Source organism: Pinus tabuliformis, chromosome 2_2, assembly GCF_031772625.1.
Source record: "Pinus tabuliformis cultivar Carrire ecotype Pingquan chromosome 2_2, CPIR1, whole genome shotgun sequence".
Lineage (NCBI taxonomy): Eukaryota > Viridiplantae > Streptophyta > Pinopsida > Pinales > Pinaceae > Pinus > Pinus tabuliformis.
Genome location: NC_142300.1, coordinates 537,881,124 through 537,890,046, shown reverse-complemented (window position 1 = coordinate 537,890,046; position 8,923 = coordinate 537,881,124). Strand labels below are relative to the sequence as shown.

At 30.1% G+C, this 8,923-nt stretch overlaps 1 long non-coding RNA gene across 1 annotated transcript; it reads right to left on the bottom strand.

Moving 5' to 3' along the window:
* Nucleotides 1-7,765: 7,765 nt before the first annotated feature.
* On the bottom strand, nt 7,766-8,404 carry LOC149193727 (uncharacterized). The gene is made up of 2 exons (XR_016254990.1): nt 8,092-8,404; nt 7,766-7,913 (listed from the first exon to the last, which is right to left on the bottom strand). It is a non-coding gene; the product is annotated as an uncharacterized LOC149193727 (long non-coding RNA).
* Nucleotides 8,405-8,923: the final 519 nt, after the last annotated feature.

The window sequence follows — 8,923 nt, the reverse complement described above, 5'->3', positions numbered from 1 at the left end:
TTTCCTTTTATCATTTACGCAGTATACCCGGAAATCATTTCCAGAGAGAGGGTCGTTGACCCTACTCTTTTCTGGTTATCGTTTCTTCCTATTTCATTATTCTTTCTATATGGCAGACATACAGGAATTTCATTCCTTTTTAAAGACTAAGGTTTTAACATAACTCAAGTCTTTATTCTACTTGCATCTACCAGAAGATATTTCCTTTGTACTGTTTACAGTTCTCTGTTCTGTCATAAACTTTTAATTAAATTGTCAGCATATACGCAGACTACCAAGCTCTCTGTTGTACATACCTGTTCAGAGGCAAACCTCTTAGTGCGCTTGTCCAACCTCCCGACCTTAGGAGGGTCCTCCTCGACCTTCCACCCCCAAGCACCCTGCAAGATTTTTGTTATCTGCAACTCTCTGGCACTGCCAAAGTTACGCTATCTGGTCCTTACCAGACATAGCGGTTTTCAGGGAGTTCTCTGCTCCCAACATGCGCTATCTGGTCCTTACCAGACGTAGCGTTCGCTGCCAATTTGCAACTTTTCCAGAGCCTTGCTATCTGGTCCTTACCAGACGTAGCAACCCCTTTTCCTTCATTTTTTTACCATTAAGTATCCTCCCCCTATGAGGGCTCAACCGCCATCTGAAAGTAGTTAGGGTTTTCTTCCCTTTCTGACAGATGTCATATTTTAGTTCTATTACCCCTCTGATGAGGAAGCTCTATAATCATTAACAGTTGGTTTTATTTCCAAGCCACACTTGTTGGCAACCAAACAATTATCAATATAATTAATTGAAACAGTAACAACAATAATAATTATTCAGTTTTACCAAATATAACCATAACCAATAGTTAAATTTACTATTTTTAATTTAAACACTAGCAATTAACTGGGGCGTTACAATTGTATTTGAAAAAAAAAACTATTTATTGCTCATAGTAATAATATTATTGATTTATTTTATTAATTTTGGTATTATTATTATTATTATCTACACTACTTTGAGCAAAGAAGCAAATGTTTCACTAATTTTCTCATTTAAAATTAATAATTTTATAAATTTGAAAACACCTAGTAAGGTAAGTTTTCATTTTTAAGATATCAATTAAACAATATCAATTTTTTTTTTTTTTTGTGATCTTCCTTTTTTTTAATATATATATTCAAATATGTTTCAATATCATCTTCTAAATTGACTTGCTTAATTTTCTTTATATTATATCATTATTTAAAAAATGTATTTCAACATACTTATTTAATTATTTTTATAATGGAAAAGACAAGTGATATAAAAAAAAGTAAATAAATATAAATATAAATATAAATATAAATTAATTAATTAATTAATTAAAATAATAATAATATAATTTATATTTTTATTAGATTACATTTATTATTATTATTATTATAGAGAGAGAGAGATATATGAGTTATAGTTAGAAATATATTTTTTTTTTAATTATACATACACTTAAACTTATATATATACATGTTTTTAGTTGAAGTGGAAAAAATACAAGAAATGTCAATGTTATATATATACACATAAATTACGAAGGTTAAGGCATTATTAGTTTTACAAAAATCTTTATATCTATGTATATTTTCTTCTCACCAAAATTTCCATAAGACTTGTGACTCAAATTCATACAAACATATAATGCTTAAAGAATAATGGATATAGAAATACATTGAAATTATTTCAATATGATAGAAAACAAAAAAAAATTAATGTAAGTTATAATGCTTATATTTACTATTTCTAAATTTTTACCTAAATACACTACATATTATTATAATGGTATTTTTATTTAACTCAAAATATTATTTTGAAATTTTAACTCTATTCTTTATATAATTGAATATAAAATAGAACATAAATAAAAACATATAAAATATACGTAATACTTTATATAATTAATAATAACAATTATTATAGAGTTATAACAATTATTATTACTAAAATTTAATTAAAAATATTTATATGGGAAAGATTATTAATTTTAATTTATGTTTTAAAGTAAATACTATATACATCATATCCTTCTATCTATTGTTGTAAATATTAAAAAATAAAAAAACACAAAATAATAAATGTTTTTTTAATTTATTTATTATTATTTTGTTTGTTTTTCAAGTTGTTTGTGCTCCTCCAAGCTTGACCTGTGACTTGAGGAGTCGTGACCCATGGGCATTTAAGCCGTCAAAGTCACCCAGGAATGCACCCACTTGGCCACACCAACCCTTAGCTGACTTGATTTTTTAGCATGTCTCCTACAACCACCCCTGTGAGGTTTGGTCCTGGAGTCGCCTCGCTAAAAAGGCTCATCCTCAATAGGTTATGTTAGTGAGACTTAACTATTATTTATTTATTATTATTTAAATAATAATAAATATTTTTAATATTATAATCTTTATAGAGGCAGTTTTTAGAATGGAGCTTTTAAAATTTTAATTTAATTTCAGTAGTTATTTGGTGGAACAATTTGACCTACACTAGTTTTTAGTATTAGTGAGATTTATCTAAACAAAAATAACTCCTAACCAACCTAATTTCCCCCCAAATGCCACCAAACCAATCTTATTACAACTCACCAAGTGGAGAAAATGCTCCTAAAAATGAGCAAACCCAAAACTTGAAACAGGAGCTTATGGAAATAATGTCACATAGATTCATGGTCCTTTGAGCTTTTCCAAGATGTTGCATTGATCTCACTCGAAAATATAACTTGTGAAGGTGTTGAATACTTTGAACATAGCATCACTAAGTTACCCACCAAAACAGTATGTTGAGAAGTAACACTATTTGCATTGACTTTACAATGTTTTATAATTTAGAGAAAAAAATGCCAATATTTAAGAAAAAATTATAATTCAATAAAAAACGTGAAAAAAATAATATATAAATATTATATAATCGAATAAATAGCTTGTAAATTTTGATATGTACTGTGGCGATTTTCCCATTTATTATACATATAAATTTCACAGTCTTCTTAAAATTTTCCATTAGTCTTAGGGTTTATAACATTGGGTTTTATAATATTTATTTTAATATAAGAATTTAATATTGTGATGTTGAATGGGACAAAAATATATCACATTTTAGGGTTTATAATTTTAGCATTTACAATATTGGCTTTATAATCTTAGGTTTAATATTAGGGTTTATAATATTGGGTTTTATAATGCTAGAGTTTATAATATTTATTTTAATATTAAGGTTTAATATTATGATGTTAGAATGGTACAAAAATCTATCCAACATTACATTGTAATAAACATTGTCATAATGCAACAAATGATCTCACAATAGTTGCCGCAAATATACATTATGTTGCATTTGGCACATTACAAAATTGATTTTTAATATTAGGGTTTGTAGTATTGGGTTTCTAATATTAGTCCTAGGGTATATTATTAATATTAGGGTTTAATATATTGAACTTAGGGTTTATAATCTTATGGTTATTATCAATATTAGTATTTATAATATTAATCCTAGAGACTATAATGTTAATATTATGGTTTATAATATTAATAGTAGTGTTTATAATGCTAGAGTTTGATATATTAATCGTAGGGTTTAATATATTAATCTTATGGTTTATAATATTAACATTATGGTTTATAATATTTGGTTTAGTATCAGATATTGTGACGTTGGAATGATGCACAAATGTATCAAGGATTGTGACAAACATTGTATGAATGCTACAATCAATTTGACAATCATTCTGGCAATGTTACATTACATTGCAATTTATTTGACACCACATTGCATCATTAGAAAATTGAGATTTAATATTAATCTTCAAATATAATATATCAAACTTAAGAATTTAATCTTAAGAATTATTATTAATATTAAGATTTATAATTAATTTTAAATACTAATTTTTTTTATTAATCTTAAAGTTTATTATAACATTATTATTACAGTTTAATATATTAAATTTAGGAATTATAACCTTTAAATTTGATATTAAAATTAAATATACTATTATGATATTATAATTATATATTAATTAATATAAATACTAAAATATTAATATAATTATATGAATATATTACAATTATAATATGATAATATTAATTATTATAATTATAACTATAATTATTATTATTATTATTATTATTATTATGTTTTTAATTATTAATTATTAATGTAGTTGATGTATGTTCATAGATTTATATTAAATATATTTACTAATATAATTGTCTAGGTATAATTATGAGTGTATATCAATCACATTTATATTTGAGAGATTTTGATAGAATTTGTTTACAAATTCTAATTAAAAATCTCCCTAGTGGAGATGTACATGGGGTATTTGCTTGAACGCGTGTCCCATAAATATCAAAGAGATAAAAGCTTTTGTTATGGAAAAGTTCTACAAGCGTGAGCTAGGAAGAAAGAAAGAAAAATTACTATATTGAAGTGTTTAATCCCACTCATAGTCATCAACCAAAAGCATACATAGAGACCAATATCTCTTGGAGAGCCAAAATTCTTATTGCTTGGTTAAGAACTAATTCTGCATGGAAAAGGCCAAAGGAAGTGTGGGAGGAAACAGTACGCATTTTTGTTCTTCCCCAAAAATGGAAAAAGAAAAACATTTCATTTTAGAATGTGAAGTCTTCATAGACAACATGGAAAGTTATGCACATATGGTCCCAGCTAACTCTTGGGATAATCTATTTAACTAGGGGTTTGTGTAAAAGCTTGGAGCATTTATTTTGAAACTTCACAGAAAAATGCCAAATACATTAAGAAGATGAAGAAGCAATATATCCCATAAACTATCTTTAATAAAATAAACATTAAAATAGTTTCTTTATTTTTTTTTCTGTCTCCCCGGTTTTAAAAATGTACGCATCAAATCTCCCAACATGTGAAAATGCACACATCATATTTTTATCCGTACATTGTGAAAAGTAATTTCAATGTGGAATTACAAAAATCTAAATTCAATGACACCCAATCCATGGTCTTTCATTGACGAACTATCTCAAGATTTGACAGAAGAACGATCAGATAGATTGGACAGAAGCGCGATCGGTCTGTCGAAAAATTTTGACCGCTAACAAAACGTTGGAATCAGGATTGAAATTTGAAATTTATTTTGCCCAATTTTCATGCTTTTCATTTTTTATTTTTTTTTATTTACATAAATTTATGAATGTTTAAAGGTATTTTTCTTTAGCAATCCGGAAGTAGTAGTTTGAAGTTAATTATTCAAAAACAAAATTAGAATAGCATACAGCCTAGCTTTATAACACTGAAAAATTATTTATGAAATATATATCTACCGTATTTAACTAGAAAATACCAATACTTCAACGTTTCTCTGTATTCCTTGCAGTAGCAAAAGTTTCATTTCCGGCCTTTTAAGGAATGGTGACCAGAAATAAATGTATATCTAAACAAATTTTCTAACTTACACTTATTAAAATATATGACAACAAATTTAAGATATGTGACACCAAATTTAAGGGGTCTAAGGGTTAATTAATTATTAAAATAAATTTATGGTTGGAAAAGTACAGGACACAAAGCATAAATTCACACATAATTTATTGATCACACAAAATATGATACTTACAATGAATATGGTGAAAGGTATTTATCATTTTTCAATTAGTGATTTGCCTAAAATATTTTGACATGCAATCACATATTTAACTCAGTGAACTCACAGTCTAAATATAGACTGCACTTAACACTCCGTCCATCACTAGACTTCAGCGAATGTTCAACACTCAACACTCAGTGTACTGACTCTCTAATTTTAGCTAACTCCACATACAAAAAAGTAATTACAATTTCTAACACTCACCCACAAATAAAAGTTGAAATTGTTTTTGTATTGTATTGAATTTTAACACCGTAAAATCAAGAAGTGGGAATTCCTGGTGATTGTGAAAACATGTCTAATGGATTGATTTCTTAACCAGAATCGTAATGTTTTTTTTCATGCATGTGCGGTCGATTGTTCCTTTAGCCCAGGAAATTATAGGGAAAACCTAATTGACTTGGGATTTGGGATTTCAACAGATCATTTCCATCAGAGTCGTGCAACAGAGATAAATCTATGGGACGGGACGGGAATATTTTAATGCGGCCCCTATAAAGTGCTGGAAATGCAGAGAGTTAATCTTCCTCCGTATCGCGTGAAAAGTGGTTTCTAGCATTTGTTGGTGACCGTTGACCGCTGAGATACCTATAAATAGGTCTTCAAAGTTACAAGGGATGTCCTGATATGTCAGAACCTGAGTAACTGTGGATAGAGGTCAGAAAAGTAAGATGTTCAGTCATTCCTGAATGATCCAATCAGGGGTTAAATTTGACGGGTGATCCTACCCGTCAAGGAATTTTTTTATGACGTTTTTATTTTTACACTGCCCATCATATGACTTTTAAAATTTATTTGTACAAGTTTCATCTAATTTCAAATTGTACTCATGATTGTTCAAATTTTTCATTTTTTGTTGTACAATTCGGCTCAAGTCTCATTGCTACACTTTGTTTTGAGCCCTGCTGATCAAATTTTTCTGCAAATTTTCCAGATTATTCAAATGTTCTGAGTTTTTTTGTTTAAAATGGAAATACTGATAAAATAGATGGGAAATATATATAGAAACAACAAAAAATAATATTATGAAGTGAAAAAATATATATTCATAATTACTTTCACATGAAAATAATGAATGTTAATATTGTTGCAATAAATTTGACAAAAATAATTCACTCATAGCTATCATGTTTTCCATTTGAGTCACTACCAATTTACAGTGACAGAAATTCATGTCAGCTTCTGGACACACAGAAATCAATAAACCCTGACCACACATGTACATGATACTGATAAATTTGCATGCAAAATAAAAATACTGGTGTGTTTTTTTAATCATGGAAGGAATGAGTGGACATTGAGAAGGCCAACAACACCGAATGTAAAGATTGTGGACGATAAATCCACAATTTCCAGTAGTGGATGTTCAGCGAAATCTTAGAAGCAAACAAATCCATTTATGGCTGTTTACAGTCTTATAGGTGAGCAAATCAAACTGCATTGAAACCATTTTTATCTTATATACAGATTCGGCTCTATAAGGACAGTTTGGCTGAGTAACATGAAAACACTGTTAAAAACTTAAATATGTATTTTAACTTTTGCAAATTCTCGAAATGCTTCATCGGTGAATTTTGAAGAATTTTTTTCATTACTTGATCAATAATTTGTCCAAAATTTTAAAATTGCACCTGTAATTCCTTCAATTTTTTGCTATTTCCGCAATGATTGCACTCTAAAAGATACAATGCATAAAGTAAATCAAAGATACAATGCATGAAGTAAATCAACATCTGACCCTAGCGGAGAAGAATTTACAGGAGTCCTCAAAGCTGCCTCTGATAGGTTGAAAGAGTAGCCTGACTGTTTAGCATGTGCAGCAGACAAGATGGGAGGACATTACAAAGTAAATATGGGCTATAAATCAGAATATTTGCCATTCTCATGATGTTGGAAGTGAAACTTTAGGCTCCTCCCAAATACAGAATTTTCCTCTGGTTGATCCTAAAATTATCTGGGATTACCTACAAAAGGGGTCTTGGCAAGGACCTGGTATTTACTGTTTATATTAACAGTAAAAGCAAACACCTAGGGTTTTAATACAGTCACAAAACTCGGAAAAAGCTCTTACCTTCATTTCTGAGTCAAATTTCTCAAAACCCTGGTCCCCATGGCCATTTATCTTCCTCAAGAACATAACAGAGACCAGAAAAGCCTCAGCCGCCTTCTGCACGGAAGCTTCTAGAAGCAAACCCCAAGTCCTATGGCAAAGATAAATTTGCTGGGCCGTAAGCCCCGCGGCGAGTTTCGAACCCATTACCTCCATAGAAAAAGCTTCAAAAACCTTCAAAAGATCCCAAAGACAACAAAACAGCAATTTTCAATTCATGAAAACCTCTAAAAACCAAACCCTCACAAAAGCTAAAATTTTCAGATACGGCTATCCAAAGCAACTAAAAAACCTATTATGAAGAGCCGAAATAGACTAATATAAAAGCCAAAATAGTAAGGAAAACATTGACCTGGTCGAACTCAGGCTTATTCTGTAGACAATTCAACGGCTGTGTCCGGTTCCATTCAGAAGACAGCACCGAGCTTCAGAGAACCACGGAAACACCCGTTACGTTCTTCGCCATGGCTGAAACTCGAACTTCAACGCTGGAAGGCCAAAAAGGACTCAAAAGTTATCAAATTTTATGGGGATTCGAGCTAGAAAACTCCTGCAACGTACCAAATCTACCAAACACAACCAATCCGAACGCAAAGAGAGCCAGAAACCGGCCGGGATGGATTCTTCGTCGTGGGTCGAGCTCGATCTTGTAGCCGTGGCGCCAACTTACAGCCTACAGCCAACTTGCAATGTTAAATATATATATATATATCAAACAATTATTAAAAAAAACTTAAAACTTTTCATTTTCAAACATGCCGGTCATATTGACGTTATTAAAAATTAATAGCAAGTTACCAGTGACGCGGATATTTGAAATTATAACGTATTTTACGTGTAAAAAACCTAAAAACGAGCATACGGGCGTCAAATTTAGCCCCTGGATCCAATCATCAATTGCTCAACAATTGTACTCGATACAGTGTTTCAGCATAATAGTAACTGCAAATTGCAAGTGGTGCAGTTGCCTCTGGTGACGATACCGCAGTACTGCAAAGTGCATGGAATGGGTCCCGGCAGTGATGGTACTGCAAAGTGCACGGAATGGGTCCGGGCGGCGGGCAGTGATGGAATATGACATTTGACAGGTGATTTGTTTGTGAAATATAGTTAAAAAACTGCAAAAGTTTCCAGATTTTTTTTAATGGTAAATCACTTAGAGGGTGTGAAAACGGGAAATGTAA